The sequence below is a fragment of the Oryctolagus cuniculus genome, chromosome 11 (genome assembly GCF_051225735.1).
Source record: "Oryctolagus cuniculus isolate XC-2025 breed Fujian yellow rabbit chromosome 11, ASM5122573v1, whole genome shotgun sequence".
In the NCBI taxonomy this organism is placed as follows: domain Eukaryota; kingdom Metazoa; phylum Chordata; class Mammalia; order Lagomorpha; family Leporidae; genus Oryctolagus; species Oryctolagus cuniculus.
In genome coordinates this window covers 36,234,365-36,252,108 of record NC_142877.1, presented here as the reverse complement: position 1 = coordinate 36,252,108, position 17,744 = coordinate 36,234,365, and the positions used below count along the sequence as shown (strand labels likewise).

Below are 17,744 nucleotides of genomic sequence, written 5' to 3'. Positions count from 1 at the left end.
AGCAAATCTCCATTCCTCTCCAGATTGTACTTTCTGCTAATGCAAATCCTGTGAGGCTGTGGCAATGACTGTGACTGAGTTACTGCTACCCACGCAGGAGACCTTGATTGAGTTCTCAGCTCCTGGGTTCCACCATGGCCCTGGAGCCATGGTGAGCATTTGGAGAGTGAACTAGCAGATGGGAACACACCTCTCTCTCTCTCTCTCTCTCTCTCTCTCTCTCTCTCTGTTTCTGGCTCTCAAACTAATAAAAGCTAACAAAAATAAACTTTAAATAAACAAGAAAATACTCACATACTCCAGAAGAATGTATAAGAAACTGCAAAATAGGCAACAGTCTCTCAGCCGGAAATCTGTCTTGCCATGCTCTGTTTTGAAGCTGAGCTGGGCATCCACAAGCCATGATTCCCCTTTGCCATCTGACTCCAGGTTGACTTCTAGCAATGGATTATTCATCATGTTTAATCCCTGGAACTGAAGCTCCAGTCTAGCATAGAAAGAAAATGGTCTCTTGGAAACACTAAGTCATATCCATGGACATTCTGGAAGCTGGCATCCCAGTAACTCTTCATTGGCAACTCCAGGAGGGTATGTGCATGACACAAGCAATTCCAACACTCACAGACTCATAAGTACACTTTGTTTTCTCTTTTTAAGACTAGTCTTCAACTTTCCCTAAGTCCAACACCAGTCCAGGTATACCAGGTAGACAAAGTGTTAAATAGATTAACCCAAGGGAGGACAGACTTCCGATTTAGGAAAATAAATTAGCTTGAGATTGCCAGCCTAGCATTGTCTAGCTATTGGAAGATTGATAACAGGGTAGTATGGTAATGCTTTTTAAATATTTTTTAAAATATTTATTTATTTATTTGAAAGTCAGAGTTATACAGAGAAGAGAGCAGCCAGGTCTCGAACCAGTGCCCATATGGGATGTCAGAACTGCAGGTGGTGGTTTTACACTCTATGCCACAGCGTCAGCCCCAGAAAATTTATATTTTAAGACCTCATTTTTGAAGTGGTTTTAGGCTTACAGCAAAACCTAGAGAAATATATAAAGATGCTCCCTGCCTCCACACATGGACAACTACTTCCATGATCAGCAACCCCATAAGAGTAATGCATAGTTTGTATTGTGACATTCATCCACGAATAAGATATCCTCCCTGAGGTTACTATACAAAGTAGTCTCACAGCACTAAAAATCTTCTATGCTCTGCATTTTAGAAATGTTCCTTTATAGTTAATAAACAGGGGGCCAGTGCTGTGGAGTAGCTGGTAAAGTCACCTCCTGCAGTGCCGCCATCCCATATGGGCGCAGGTTCGAGTCCTGGTTACTCCACTTCCAATCTAGCTCTCTGCTTTGGCCTGGGAAAGCAGTAGAAGATGGCCCAATTCCTTGAGACCCAGCACCCATGCAGGGGACCTGGAAGAAGCTCCTGGCTCCTGGCTTCGGATAGGTGCAGCTCCAGTCACTACAGCCATCTGGGGAGTGAACCAAAGGATAGAAGACCTCTCTCTCTCTCTCTCTAACTCTGCCTTTCAAGATAGATAGATAGATAGATATCTTAAAGGATATATACTTAATAAACAGATGATTGGAGAATGAAATTACATAATGTATATAAAGTTTGTACTGTGTTAGGTCTATGTATGGCATCAGCCACCCACTTTTTGTTCACTGAACAAAAATTTATCGAGGGAAACAGATACTGCCCCTGTCTTCATACAGCTGTCCTCTCATTGTACAATCACTAAAATGGAAACTTCTAGTTGATCCTGTCATCAGACTATCGTGAAAGGCAAATTCACTTTATCATGTCACAATTTGCCAAAGAAACTGAGCTCCCTGTTAGCATGGAGTCAGTACAGAGTAAGCCACATCAAGAGCAGAATCCATTTGCCATGGAGCCTAATTCTTTTATGGCAGTGGTTCTCAACCGGGGGTGCCTTTGTCCTTCAGGTGCTATTGGGCAATGTCTGGAGACATTTTTAGTTGTTAAGGATGCAGTCACTGGATAAAGAAATTATGGGATATGTACTCTATAGAATATTATACAGAAGTAAAAACAATGAAATCTGGTCATTTGCAACAAAATGGAGAAATCTGGAAAATATCATGCTGAGTGAAATAAGCCGTCCAAAAGGGACAAATATCATATGTTCTCCCTGATTTATGACAACTGAGCACCAAAAAGGAAACCTGTTGAAGTGAAATGGACACTATGAGAATTGGTGACTTGATCAGCCCTTGTCCTGACTGCTGAGGAACAACTTACTATTTTATTCCTTTTAGTATTTTTTTGGTTTTTTGTTCTAGTTAATACCATTGGCTGAACTCCGTAATTAATACACAATTATTCTTAGGCATTTAAAATTAACTGAAAAGTGATCTCTGTTAAATATAAGAGTGGGAATAAGAGAGGGAGGAGATGTACAGTTTGACACATGCTCACTCAGACTTACCTCCAATGGTAGAGTTAGAAATGTGCCAGGGGATCCCAATTCAATCTTATCAAGGAGGCGTGTACCAATGTCATCTCACTTGTTAAAGTGATCAGTTTAAGTACTTAATTGATCAAAAAGATAGGGTAAGTGTCAAAGAGATTTTACAATTAAGACCAGTGTCTGCAAATAATGAAGGATAGAATTAAAAGGGAGAGAATGATCCTGCGGGGCAAGCAGGATACACAGCAGACTCATAGAATGGCAAATGCCCTAAACTGCACTGCAGCCTCAGGATCAACCCTTGGGTAATTAGGATCTGGCTATAAGGCCCATGAGAGTCTCGCAGGCATGGAAAGCCAAGACACTGTGGCAAAAACAACCTGAATGAAAGATCTCGGTGAATGAGATCCCAGCAGAAAGAACGGGCCATCAAAGAAGGAGGCACCTTTCTCTGAAGGGAGGAAGGAACTTCCACTGTGATATGGCCTTGACTAAATAAGTTCAGAGTTGGTGAACTCAAGAGGCTTCCATAGCCTTGACAGCTCATGACAAGAGCCTCGGGTGGTTACTGACGTCATAAACAAGAGTGTCAATTTTAAATCAACAACGGGAGTCACTGTGCACCTGCTCCCCACGTAGGATCTCTGTCCTTAATGTGTTTTACTATGAGAATTAATGGTAAAACTACTAGCAGAACAGTACTCTATATATCTTGTGTGGTTGTGTGGGTACAGCCTGTTGAAATCTTTGCTTAGTATATACTAAGTGGATCTTCTGTATATAAAGATAATTGAAAATGAATCTTGATGAAGAGTGGGATGGGAGAGGGAGTGGGAGATGGGATGGCTGTGGGTGGGAAGGAGGTTATAGGGGAAAAAGCCACAACAATGCAAAAGTTGTACTTTGTAAATTTACATTTATTAAATTAAAAAAAGGATGCAGTCACCTGGTGGGTAGAGACCAAGGATGTTACTAAATGTCCTACAATGCACAGGAAAGACCCTCACAACAAAAGAATTATCTTATTTCAATTAGTCAATAGTGCCAAAGTTAAGAAAGTCTATGTTAAGGGAAATGAACCACTAAAATTACTAGTGAGTGGGGGTGTCTTCAAGAGTCTTTGGTGTAGGAGTCATTTTCACCTGCTTAGGCAAGTCTCCAAGGCTCCCAGTTTCAATTTCCTCATCTGCAAAATGGGTATAATAATATCTTCCAACCTCCATAATTGTTTGAGATGTGCAAATCAATCTGAAGATGAAAAGCTTTAAGAACTACTCTAGGTGGCCAGTTTCAAATGGTTACATTTCCAGTATTATCATTATCGGACTTTTCACAGAACAAAACAATTGCCAACAAGCTTCAAAGATTCTGTTAATTAAAAGGCACTTGTCAAAAACACAACCTTGATATGTTTATGGCACCAGCATCCAATTTTTAACACTAGGAATATGATTCATTTAGGGGGTTTGTATTATAACATTACAGGTTCAAAAGGGAATCAAAATTAAATGAGTTCCTTAATACTGCCAACATTCCAAACATCTGATGTAAAAATAAACAGAGAACATATTATGGTTATGTATTATTCATTCTGTTTATAGACATTGCTTTTTCAATTCTGTCCCAGGCCCAAGAAACCAATAATACAAATCATGCCAAAAATCTCAAGTTGTCTTGCTTGGTACTTGACATTATCGAAATTGTCTTGAAAAGAAACTTTCCAGTAACTGTTATAGAACATGATAGGGTGAGTCAGTGATTTTGTGTGTGTTCACACATTCCTTAGAGGGCCATTTGTTTTCTAGCTTCATTCATTAAGCTGCTCTGTGCCTATTGTTTGTGTCTACAGCTCTTTCTTTGATTGTGAGTTCAGAGAGGGAAGATCCCACAGTGTTCATGTTGTAGTTTAGCAGGGAGTAGGTATGCAATATAGGTGAATGGAGTTCTATGAATGTTTCTCAAAGGAGTTTTCCTTCTCACTTTCATTTTTCAAAAAAAATTAATTTGAGAGGGAGAGAGAGTAAGGGGAGGGGAGGGGAGGGGAGAGGAGGGGAGGGGAGAGGAGAGGAGGGAAGGCCATCTATCGATCATTTCCCATATGCCTGCAACACCTGGGGACAGGCCAATGCCCAAGCCCATCTAAGTTTGCTATGTGGGTTGCAGAAACCAATTACTGAAGCCCTCACCACTGCCTCCCAGGAACTGCATTAGTAAACAACTGAAGTCAGGAGCTGGAACTAGGAATCAAACATGGGTACTCAATATGGGACACAGGGTTCTTAACTGCTACAAGAAAAAGCCCCACACTTCAATTGCTCTTCACTCTCCTCCATCTCTGTGATTATTCTTGGTGAACATTTGTAAAATGTCACAAGCATGGTTCTTAGCCTCATGTAGCTTGTCTTCTCACTGCATAGACAGTAAGCTGAAAACTGCTACTTGATCATGCCAAAACCATTGCTTTTTATGTTTAGACAAAATAAGAACCCCATTAGCCTTTCCAGTGAAACACCATAGGATAAGCACAAACACGACCATCAAGAGCAAATTGGACTATTCTCCTAAATCCTTTTGCAGTGAGAGAAGTATGGCTTCATGCTAAGTGGCTGAGCTTTAGCAATCAAATGGGTTACAACAGTAGTGAAGAGGTACTAAGATAAAAGCTGTGTATCAAAGATTTCTAAAGATTACTCAAGCCAAAGAGCAGTAGCCTTAGTAAGGTTAAACCCTTCTTTGAGATCCTTTCAAAAATCTAATTTAAAATAGGAACAAAGATCTGCATGCCTTAAGGGCTGATTCTGAGGCCAGAGTGCTGTTTAGGACATCTGCCATTCTATGGGTCAGCTGTGTATCTCGCTTCCCATGTTGGATCATTCTCTCCCTTTTTATTCTATCAGCTAGTATCTGCAGACACTAGTCTTGTTTATGTGCTCCCTTTGGCTCTTAGTCCTATCATTATGATCAATTGTGAACAGAAATTAATCACCTGGACTAGTGAGATGGCATTGGTACATGCCACCTTGATGGGATTGAATTGGAATCCCCTGGTATGTTTCTAACTCTACCATTTGAGGTAAGTCAGCTTGAGCATGTCCCGAATTGCACATCTGTTCCCTCTCTTATTCCCACTCTTATATTTAACAGCGATCACTTTTCAGTTAGTTTCAACATTTAAGAATAACTATGTATTGATTACAGTATTCAACCAAAAGTAATAAGAACAAATAAACAAAAAAATACTAAGAGGGATAATGTATTAAGTAGTTCATCAACAGTCAGGGCAAGGGCTGATCAAGTCGCCATTTCTCATAGTGTTCATTTCACTTTAACAGGTTTCCTTTTTGGTGCTCAGTTAGTTGTCACCGATCAGGGAGAACATATGGTATTTGCCCCTTTAGAATTTGCCCATAGAATGGCAGATGTCCTAAACAGCACTCTGGCCTCAGAATTAGCCCTTAAGGCACGTGGATCTGGCTGAAAAGCCCATGAGAGTATTACAGGCATGGAAAGCCAAAACACTCTGGCAAAAAAAAAAAAAAAAAAAAAAAAAACTAAATGCAAGATCTCCGTGAGTGAGATCCCAGTGGAAAGAACAGGTCATCAAAGAAGGAGGTACCTTTCTCTGAAGGGAGGAGAGAACTTCCACTTCGACTATGACCTTGTCTAAATATGATCAGAGTCAGTGAACTCAAAAGGCTTCCATAGCCTTGGCAACTCATGACAAGAGCCTAGGGTGATTACTGATGCCATAAACAAGAGTGTCAATTTGTTAAGTCAACAACAGGAGTCACTGTGCAGTTACTCCTCATGTAGGATCTCTGTCTTTAATGTGCTGTACATTGTGATTTAATGCTATAACTAGTACTCAAACAGTATTTTTCACTTTATGTTTCCATGTGGGTGCAAACTGTTGAAATCTTTACTTAATATATGCTAAACTGATCTTCTGTATATAAAGAGAATTGAAAATGAATCTTGATGTGAATGGAAGGGGGGAGGGAGAGAGAAAGGGGAGGGTTGCGGGTGGGAAGGAAGTTGTGGTGGGGGGGAAGCCATTGTAATCCATAAGCTATACTTCGGAAATTTATATTCATTAAATAAAAAGTTAAAAAAAATAGGAACAAAGAGAGTTTTAATCAATGGAACCAATCTTTCTTTCTGTGTTTACTAAGTACGTAGGTCCTCCTTACCAGAATTCTAGAATTAAGGAGAAGAAAAAGATTTCTCTACTCAAAAGAACACATGGTCAACTGGAGGATTCACGAATGTCTGCAAAAAATGGTTGGAAGTGGTGCATGGATTGCTTTTGGAGGTATTGAAGAGTGCACTACCAATTGAGTGATGCTAAGTAAGAGTCTTTAAAAACTTAGGGCAAGGCTTAAACAATTTCAGGCAAAAGGACACATGGTCATGAACTGCAATGAAATAAACAGAAAGGTATGACTCATGTCAAGGTTATCAACAGATAAGCTTGGAGATGTTGGCAGGGTTAGCGCATAAAGAACCAGGAATTCTAGGCTATGACGTTCAGGTTTCATAGAACGAGTTAGTGCAATAGTTCCTAAATTTCATCAATAAATTTTCCCCAAATATGTGGAATGCTCACAGAGAGTTTCAACTTTTTGCAGTAAGAAAAAATATTCACCAATTATCATCATTGTCTTCATTGTCTTTTACAGAGATTTTTGGCAAAAACTACCTTGTATCTTGGTTTTGCCTTCCTGGACATAGTTAAATTACATTACCCAATCTGTTTACATTTGCAGAAGGCCATGTGACTTGTGCTTGGCCATGTGACTATTGAGTCTGGGATGTACGTTACTTGAGGACTGAGGCAGAACTCTCTAGTGTATTTCCCAGCTCTCTTCATGGTGACCCTGGAGAGGCACATGTTTCAGATGCCATTGCCACAATGTATAAGCAAGTAGTAGAAAATCTGAAATCACCACATGGAAAGGGGATTCCTGAAAAAGCCACTAGAACAGCAACAGACTCTGTGTAAGAGATCAACTTCATGTAAAGTCTCTGAGATTTGGGGCTTGTGAGTATACCTTGACCAATCATCTCATAATTAACACACAATAATTTCATAAGCTGAGTATGCTTACAAATGTTAAAACAACAGAGATAATAATCCTAGAATAATATGCCATATTTTGAATTTAATATAAACATATTTACTTATAAATATTTAATATATTTAAATAAATATATTTTAAATATATATTTAATATTATATAATCCCTTTATTTTATTTTAAAAGGAAAAACCTATTTTAAGGCCAGAATTCTTCATTAAAATAGAATATAGGTAGCTGCTAAAAGGGTTACCTTGATGGGCTTGACATTGTAACAAAATGAGATCTCCATCTGAGCCATCAAACATAAAAAGAAGAAAAGAAAAACCAGCCTACTGCCCATATTGGGTGAGCTGGAAATCCCTTTGAGGAGAGATGATGTCGGGGATGAGTTATCTCAGAAGAGCCAAGGACAAGTTGAATGTAGTGTGTAGAAGGAGAAAACATGGCTTCTGCGAGAAGAATCAACTCTATCAGTGTCATCCTGTGGATGAGAGAAATCATATTCTTTTCTAAAGATGATGGCAGACCTTCTAAAATTGCCAGTAGGTGAATTATCACTTTTATCCGTTCCCACTGAACATCTCCCTGAATCCCAGCAGCACTCTGATCTTCTTGCATTCCAACATCCAATTCTCTCAAAGAACCACTCAATTTTCTATGCATTTTGCATCGTTTTAAACCAAAAGCTTAATATGAAAGTCCTGCAAGAGTAACATTCATGTAATTAAAATCTATGTTTTATCAAGAGATTATAAATCCTGGCTCTCATCTGCAGGCAATCTAGTTTTGAAAAATCTTTTGGAAGTACCTACAGAAATATATGAGGGTATGACAAAGGTTCATGGAAAACTGAATTAAAAGATAGGCTTGTTTTGGTAGAAACTACTTGAAATCTATGCAAGAGTCTTCAAGGATTTATAGAAAATGAGTATTAGTAAAATAGGTAGGCATGGATTTCAAAACTTTTGCCCCAAAATAAACTTATCTTTTAATTTCATTTTTCCTCATGTAAAGGTACCCTCATATGGAGTTTCACTTGCTAAGAAAATAAAATTTGTATTTTCCAGGAAAGAACTTATAACCCTGATTTAGTGTCTTAGGAGGGTCATGCTTGTCAATTGTTATGAAATAGCAAATGGCTTGCTGGATCTAGGCTCTATATTTTTAACACTAGACTGGGGCTTAAGTGAAAGCAGGTGTGAGTTCCACAGGGCATTAAAAATCCATATTTAAGTGGATATGAGGTTGCCTTATCTACCTGGCATACTTTTGTCTTTCCAGATGAGTTCAAGAAAAAACAAAATATCTGCCAATGAGCTTAGCATTGTTCACTTGCCACCTTGACAGAATTCTAGAAAGGATTATGGTATAGATGAGAAAATCTGGCATGATTCATCAGTTCTAACTTCGTGGTTTCATTTTAATTAGAAACAGCCAGCATTTTACTTCCACGAGGTCTGTAATACCCATTCCCATTGTAAGAATAGGGAACTGTAAGATTAATTTCACTAACTAGAACTGTAGATTTTAATGCATCCTTGACACCTAATTTCTCTTGGATTTCTTCATGTACTCTTTGCTCTTGATAAATTGTCATTCTCCCAGCTTGGAAGGTGTTCTCCCTCCTTGTATGTCTTCATTTGTGTGTGCATACACACACAGACATGCACCTAATCTCACACACTGTGTGTAGAGGTCTGCTGTATTCTCTCCACTGCGCACTCACTGGCTCAACATCTGTCAGCTCTTGCCGCTCTTTGCCAGAGAGCTTTCTCTGTCCAACAAAGCTGATTCTGACATTGCACAGGCAGGCAGAAAGTGCCACAGGATTAAAATATGTTCCCCAGGAGAAACCTCAACCTATGAATGTCAAGAATAATGAATAAAAACTTCAGTTTCCTCATCCTTTGGAGAGAATCAGTCTTACATGCTTTCTAAACGCTGCTTCATGGGGCTTTCCAGACGGATATAAGTTGCCCATCTTCTTAATATCTATCCTTGGTGATTCATTCTTCCCCCATCTCACTTCTCTACTGCTCTTCTGGCTTCCTACACCTCTCACATAAACTACTTAAAACTGAGTCCTTTATTCAGAGGCTACTTCTGAAGGAACTCAAACTAACACACATAGTTTAGCTATAGCTCTGAGAAATCTGCCTCTGACGATTTATGCAGAAAAGAGTCCATTTATAATCTTAACTTTCAAAGCACAGGGTCTAAGGCCTTCAGTCTGATGTTCTATGCATTTTTGCCCTTGCTGATTTATCGTTAAAAATGTAATTAATAATATTTATGCATATTTATGAATTATAGTGTGATATTTCAACACATTTGTAATGTGCAGTGATCAAAACAGGATAATTAACATTTTCCCTTTTTTTGACATTCCTTTATGATTGGAAGCTTTGTTCATATACTATCTACTAGGTTGTTGTAAACTGTAGTCACCCCACTGTGCTGTGTACACTAGAAATTTATTCCTTTAATCTAAATTTGATTAGGTAGATGTTGTCCAAACTCCATCTGACCCCTCACTTCTCCCGGCCTTTATAAATCAGAATTACGTGATGCAGTATTTGTCTTCCTCTGTATTTGTCTTTCTTTCCTCAACATGATGTTCTCTAGTTCCATCCATTTTGCCGGAAATTATGGGATTTCTTTCTTTTCCATGCCTTGCCAACTTCTCGTTTAGACTGAAAATTCCTTAAGTGTGTTACCCCCACTATTTCTAATGTGTGATGTGTGTCTTCCATAAAAACTGTATGCATGCTACCAAAGAAAAATTCAATATTTTATTTTGAAATTGGAACTATAAACTCTATGCATGCTACTATTGAAATTGGGCTGAAAAATGAGTCATTTCAAACAAATGAAAATGAAGTTATTAGAGAAAATACCTCTCTGTCTAAAGACAATGCACCTCAGTTTCTGCAAAGCATTTGAAAAAGCTATGCACAATATACTTATGAGAGATTTAGCGAAATCTGAGTCAGGTGATACTACAGTTACACGAACTATGGGTTGAACAATCACAGTTTACTGGTAAGCGACTCAAGGACAACAGAGTGAAACTTCCTAAGGCTGTGACAGGTCTCTGACATTGATCTTTGCTATTGAAATTTGTCTATGTGTGAGAAAAATATTTATTTTTCTTGCTCACTAATCTATGGGTGGTTGGAGTTTAGCTGATGTTGTCTGGGCTTGACTAGATTTGGCTTCAAGCTGAGGCTTTATTCTTTATATCAATAAAGAATATAAAGTTTAATGAGTGTATCCATCATATTTGTAAATTAGAAAAGCCAAGAAAGAAAGCTGAGATATTTTCTGATAGACTAATGAGTCAAAACGCCCTTCACAAACTGGAACAACTGACTAAAATCAACTGCGTTTATTTAAGAGATGCCAATGTAAATGTCTACCTCAGAGGTCAGGTAATCATTTCTATTAAGTTGAAACAGCCATAACCAACTTCATGTCTAATCATACAAGTAAAGTCTTGCATGACTAATGCAGCCAATGTTATTCAATGAGAACCAAAATATAGTTTATAAAAATAAAATCTAATACAAACTCAGAAGGCATTAATATACATGGAATCCATTATTCTATGAGTAAGATTCTAGATATTAACAAAATGTACACTTATTTAACTTTTACCAACTTCTCCAAGTTCCACACAAATATTTCTGGGGGTCTTCAGAAGGAATTTCACAAACATTGACAGCAGCGAGTAGAGGCTAATATTTTCTGCTGCTGCATAATAATCTGCATTATTGCTCCCTGTTTCCTTGAGATTCCAGCTCACAGCCCATCAAGGCCAGCATGCTGATGTGCTGAAGTTTCTCTGATTCCTTCTCTTCCCCACATGCTGTTCTCCCTGAGCTCATCTCAAAGTTAAATCAGTGGCATGCTTTAATGCTTTAATTGTATCTCACATAGAGAAAGTACTCTACTAGTTTGTTGCACAGACTCCTGCATGTTCTCAATGCCTTGGGCAAATGATAACTTTTGCATAATATTGTTACACAGGTTTTAAGAGAATGGATGAGAGTTCATGTTTTGACAGGTAGTTGTCTAAAATCCTGACACCTGACACCGGCCTCCTGTTCTTGCACCAAACTTCTTGGGTCGTCTCTGGATGCTCCTGCAGACTTGACCAGCAGGCCTGAACTCCAGGGTGGGCATAGCTAAAGCTCAAAATAGGACTCCTTCCTAGAGTCAGCCATGATGGGATTAAAATATTATCTCCAGCAATTAGTTAATTACCTCATCTTGGCCAAATTAATTTATCTTTTAAAGCCTCAAGTCCCTTCTCTGCAAAATGAGGATATCAGTACCCACTTCAGAGATATTAATTTATTTTTCAGGATTAAATCATAGACAGGAAGTTCCTGGCCGGAACTAGGTATCTACTAAGTTATCAATGGATGGTCAAAGCAATTGTTATAATTATTACTTTAAAACTTCCCAAGATTATGCTACTGGTACTTACTATGAACGAATCTGTGCTAAGCTTAAAAGTGTACATCTAAGTACACTGAACCAGAGCATATTATTTGTATCAACTATTTGGGAATCTTTGCTAGGACATGTTTAGGAAATGTACTATATTTTATATACTATAAAGTCAATAGCACAGAAACAATAGGGAATTCTGCAAACTTACTTGGATCAAATGCAAATGACAGTATTTTATATGAAACCTACAGCGTACAGTACCAGATTAGTTCATTGTACTTCCCAGAGGAATCTTCATTTCCTGTGAGAGGGAAGGATAGGAGCAAAATGAAAAACGAGCCCTTGTACCACCACCAAATATAATTTAATCAATTCTGAAGTTTCCTAAGACAGCTAATTTAAAAATTTATGAAGCATTACAAAATGTAGAAATATTTTTAAATGAAGTATTTTAAAGGATATAGTCCTTTCCTTAAAACTGTTTCTGAGAGAAAAGAAAAGAGCTATTAATGTTATTGTTGTAAAGATCACTGATTCTATCGGCTCTGTTGTTCAGTATAGACTCTACTGAATTGTTTCCAGAGCCATTTAAGGGGCTGAGACAAGGGAGAGAGACTTCATAGAAGTATATGAACTCGCATGGACTCTAGGGGCAGAAATAAAAGGAAAAAAATTTACCAATACGTTAGGCTATTTAATAATAGAATGAGATTCTTTTTTTAAAAGATTTATTTATTTTTATTTGAAAGTCAGAGTTACAGAGAGAGAGAGAGAGAGAGAGAGAGAGAGAGAGAGGAGAGGCAGATAGAGAGAAAGAGAAATGCTCCCATCTGCTGGTTCATTCCTCAGATGCCTACAACAGCTGTGACTGGATCAGGCTGAAGCCTAGAGCAGAGAACCTAGTCCAGATGTTCAGTGTAGGAGACCTTCACTCCAGGGTCAGCAATAATAGGAAGCTGTATTCAGGAGCTGGAGTCAGATATAAGACCCAGGTGGGATGTGGACAGCTTAACTAGTGTCTCAACTGCTTGGCTAAATGCCAGCTGCAATTGAACCTTCTAACTCATGTACTACCTTGCAGACTGAGAATCAAATCCAAGTGAGTTAGATGACTTCCAAATCTTGTTAGGAAATATCAGACAGAAGTCTAGTTCTCTTTGATATTCTAAGCCTACTTCTCTGATCAGGAGTGACATATCTGGCAAGAGGGTTAAATCATCCTAACAGAGCTTCTCAGATTCTGTGGTAAAGGGAAATTTTCCTCCTAAATCCCTTATGGATCAATATTTGTGTTCTATGCCTATATAAATCCATTGATCAAACACTTACATGTCTGTCGCTCCCCCACTCGCAGAGGAACAACACCGGGCCCTGGGCTGTTCTCTTTCCCCGGCCCTTCCCGGGTTCGCTGCCCCCGCCCCCCGCCTCCGTGGAGGGGCAGCACACCGCCAGCCGGCTCTCTCAGGGGTTTCTCAGGGGTTGCTCAGATGTTCCTCTTGCATGTTGTCTCTCTCCTCCTTTATAGTCCTCTTCCACCAATCCCAACTCTGCTGGTGTTCTCTCCCCACAGGCTGAGCACGCTGCTCTCCTCCAATCAGGGGCAGGATCAGCTCCTGCAGCTTGTTAGTCGAATTGGTGAGGCAACCGTGTGGAAGTGGTTTATTCCCTCTCAGCGCCATATGGTGGGAGATCAGATGCATAGAATTAGTCTTAGCAGTTCCAGTAATTTAGCCTAGTCTCGGTTGCTCCCCACACATGTCAAGCAATGTCAAATTTCTCAACACTTGATTTCAGTTCCTGTGCTAATCTCAGATGAGTGACCATCTGTTTTTAAGTCAGTGAATGCCTACAAGTTGGATATAATTCTAATATTAGTCCAGTATGTTTGACAGGGGTTTTCATTAAATTCCTATAGGTATATTTGAGTAATTGTGTTTTGAGATAGTCAAAAGTCCCTTTAAAATATTTTTAATTCCCTATGAAGAGGGCAGCATGTGAGATCCTCAACTACTGGCATCAAATCTTTGTCACGTAGAGTATGAGCTAGACTTATTAGCTCAGTTCAGATGTGTAGAATACAGCAGAAGTAATAAGATATCACTCATGTGTTTAGGCTATAAAAATTCTCTGGCTTCTGTTTTGATTTCTCCCTCTCTTCCCCATTCTCCCTTCTTCTGCCCCTCAGATCCAAGCTCTGGGGATAGCAAAGTGGATATATCCACATAGCAATGGATAGATTCATGTAGCAAGCAACTGCTTCCACCAACAGTAGCCAATGAGGCACTGAGGCCTCTTCCCAGTATTCATGTAAGTGCCTATAAGTAGATAATCCTCCAGTGGATTCTGCAACAGCCCTGGTCAAAACATTGACTGAAGTATCACGGAAGATCCTGAATCACAAGCACTCAGATTAAGCTGTGTCTGGATTGCTGACTAATGGAAGCTGTGCGATAATAACTATTTATTGTTTTATGCCACTAAGACTCAGATAATAGACCCTGGCATGAGCATGATCAGATAAAGCAGTAATCAACATCAGTAATTGTTGAAGATAAGTGTATTCTCTTTTTAGCTTCCTGGTTGAATCACAGTACAGCAAATGTGAAACCCTGTTCACACTGACCAGATAGATTGGATCCTCCTCAGAAACGAAAAGCACCCATTCCCCAGGTGCTGGGAACAATGGAGACGGATGGCTCACAGCTTCCTTCCTCACTGGAATTTCCCTTAGCAGATAGGAACTGCCTCTCCCAAGATTACATCCTCTCTTAGGGGTGTTCACGACCACGAATGACTAACGCAGGGGCACAGGGGCCTGGCCCTGTTGTCGCAAATGGGATGAGTCAGAAGGCCGTTCTAGCCCCAGACTGCCCCGACGGAGTCAGCTGAGCCCTCTCTTGTAATGGCTGGAGAGTCAGCTTCCCTCTGCCCAGTGCTCCTTCCTTCCTTCCCTCCAGGTGTATCTCCCAACAGCACCTTGTACTAATCCTTCTATGCACGGTTTTCCAGGTTTCAGTCTGATTCCAAAGAACTCCATGTAGGGCATTGCTTTTCTGGTGGAACTATTGTCCTGCACAAAGAGTTGTGGAAATAAAGAGGACTGGTGGACTTGGTGACCTGTTGGAATCACTGAGCTTCTTCAGTGTTCAAAGCTGTACTTATACATTTAGTCATATTTGGAAGATAAGACAAAGCCATTGCTGACTGCATGTTTGTCTTGTCTGCACCAAAAAAGCCCCCCCCCCCCCACACACACCAAATTGAACATCACAGGCAGGATTTGTGTGAGGTTAAGAGAAAAAAAAGTGAGTCAGTTGCTCTTTATTCCCTGAGCCTCCTGTTAAACCAGCTGGTCTCTTCTTCCAGCTTAAGTAGGGACCCTTATTTTCATGAACAGATTTTGTGAGATAGTGTGAGATCATCTTCTACATTTTTGACTGAGAATAAGAATGAAATTAAGATGTAAGGAATAAATATATTTTGAGTACTAAGCCATGGTATGCATATAATAACTTAAGAATTTCAAAAACTCTTCCAATTCAGCAATTGAGGAAATAAAAAGTGAGGAGATATGAGTATCTTGGATAATGTCTTATGGACTATACATGGTCTAAGAAAAAAATATTCCAAAGGAGGATATTGAAAACAGCTATTGTGTCCTTTAGAAGACCCAATGATCTAACAGGCCCACCCAGGATTATTTAATTATCTAAGGCAGGGATTGGCAAGCTATAGAACATCAACCAAAGCTGGTCCCAGCATGTTTTGTAAATAAAACTTTATTGGAACACACTTGTAGTCATTCTTGGCTGTATTATATATGGTTGCTTTGTGCTACAAGGGGAGAGTTGAGTGGTTGCCACAGAAACCATATGACTGACAAAGCCTTAGATCTCTACTATCTAGCTCTTTACAGAAAAGGTTTGTCCTCCTATTTTTGAATTGCTATTTTCTACTGATAGGGGCAGAATCTTTTTTTTTTTTAAAGAAAAAGAGAGAGAGAGAGCTCCCATTTACTAGTTCATTCTCCCAGATGCCTGCAAGGTTCTTGGGGCAGGCCAGTACTAATGAATGGAATGGGGAATACAAGCCATGTCTCCCATGTGGGTAGAGCCATCAGCACCTGCCTCCCAGGGTCTACAATAGCAGGAAGCTGAAATCAAAAACCAGAGTCTGGTATCAAATCCAGACACTCCGATCTGGGACATGGAGATCTTCACCAGCATTCTTAATCACGAGGCCAAATGCCCACTCGGGTCCAATCTTCAAGTTGCTTATATTAACCCATAGCATTTTTGTCTGACAAGGATGTAAATAATTTGGGCAGAAAAAAAAAAATGACGTCCAACAAAGGTTTCCATATTCTAACTTGTAATGCATTAGCCAGTATTGCATCTAATTTGTAATTTTTTTGCAGTGTTCTTCCAGCGCCTATATGCACTAACTTTCAAATTGTCTTTGATTCAGCTTTACCACCTTGCTAGTTCCCTCATTAATGAGTTAATGCATATTTGATTCATGCTCACTACTTATTTGTATCAGAATAGGGGTCTTTCTGAAAATCAACTTTGACATAGACAGAACGGTGATTTGAAAAAAGAAATGGCTACCTGATTTGAAAATCCTGTTTTCATTCTGCTGCCTTCTCTGTAGAATTAAAAATTAGACATGTTGATAAGCCCTTTCGCTATGCTGTTAAAATGGTAGAGCCAGAGATCGTAAAGATTGTTCCCCGGCACTGGGGTTTGAATTCCTTGGGCAGGAGCTCTTATGTAAGTCTAATAAACACATCTTACCAAACAGCTTCATTCAATGATGTGAAAAAATAAGCAAAGTTCCTTTCAAGCCTCAGCAAGCAGAAGTTGATTTGGAAGACAAATTGAATGGCTCAGTTCTTTGGGTTGTTGCTTTATTTTCCACACTCAGAAGATTAGCAGAATCTAGATTTCTTCTAGTCTCCAAGGTTTACCTGGATGAGGAAAAAGTGCCTTTTGAAAAAAAGCTCTTTGCCTGAAGGTGACCTTTGTGCAAGCTACTTGCCATAAAATGACATCAGGAGCTGGGGAAACAGCAGATTATATGATTGTTTTTATAGACAAGGCTATTCTCTATTTTACCTTTGGCTGGAATCAAATGAAAAATAATTGTCCTCTTCCGTAAAATCAGTATTATAATCACAGTCTTGTGAGAAATTGAAGCAACATATTTAAATTACTTGCATTTAGGAGATGTTCAATAAATATAAATACTGCATATTCCTCTGTTCTGTTGAACTGAGTCCCATCTGCTATACATGTACCACCATGGTAGGTTCCACCAGAGCAGGGGAGCAGATGTAGATTTAGTAGGAAGTCTGCAATATGCTTTATCGGGGCCAGCGCTGTGGCTCACTTGGTTAATCCTCCGCCTGAGGCGCCGGCATCCCATATGGGCACCGGGTTCTAATCCTTGTTGCTCCTCTTCCAGTCCAGCTCTCTACTGTGGCCCGGGAGAGCAGAGGAGGATGGCTCAGGTGCTTGGGCCCTGCACCTGCATAGGAGACCAGGAAGAGGCTCCAGATCAGCGCAGCGCTGGCCATAGCAACCATTTGGGGGGTGAACCAATGGAAGGAAGACCTTTCTCTCTGTCTCTCTCACTATGTATATCTCTACCTGTCAAATAATATATATATATATATATATATATATATATATATACTTTATCAGAGGACTTGGGCTCCTAATTAAAGAAATAGCGCAGGGGGTTGAAGGCCTGGCAT

At 39.5% G+C, this 17,744-nt stretch overlaps 2 long non-coding RNA genes across 3 annotated transcripts in view; both read right to left on the bottom strand.

The window, feature by feature from the left end:
• LOC149123412 (uncharacterized) overlaps positions 1 to 17,744 on the bottom strand; it is a 734,608-nt gene that overhangs the window by 614,444 nt on the left and 102,420 nt on the right. The gene's annotated exons all lie outside the window — the stretch shown is intronic.
• LOC149123414 (uncharacterized) lies at positions 3,351 to 13,526 on the bottom strand. Of its 2 annotated transcripts, XR_016215935.1 has the most exons (4): positions 13,316 to 13,525; positions 12,195 to 12,287; positions 7,779 to 8,009; positions 3,351 to 3,634 (listed from the first exon to the last, which is right to left on the bottom strand). It is a non-coding gene; the product is annotated as an uncharacterized LOC149123414 (long non-coding RNA). The 2 variants fall into 2 exon arrangements; XR_016215934.1 differs by lacking the exon at positions 3,351 to 3,634 and having other exon boundaries at positions 7,670 to 8,009; positions 13,316 to 13,526.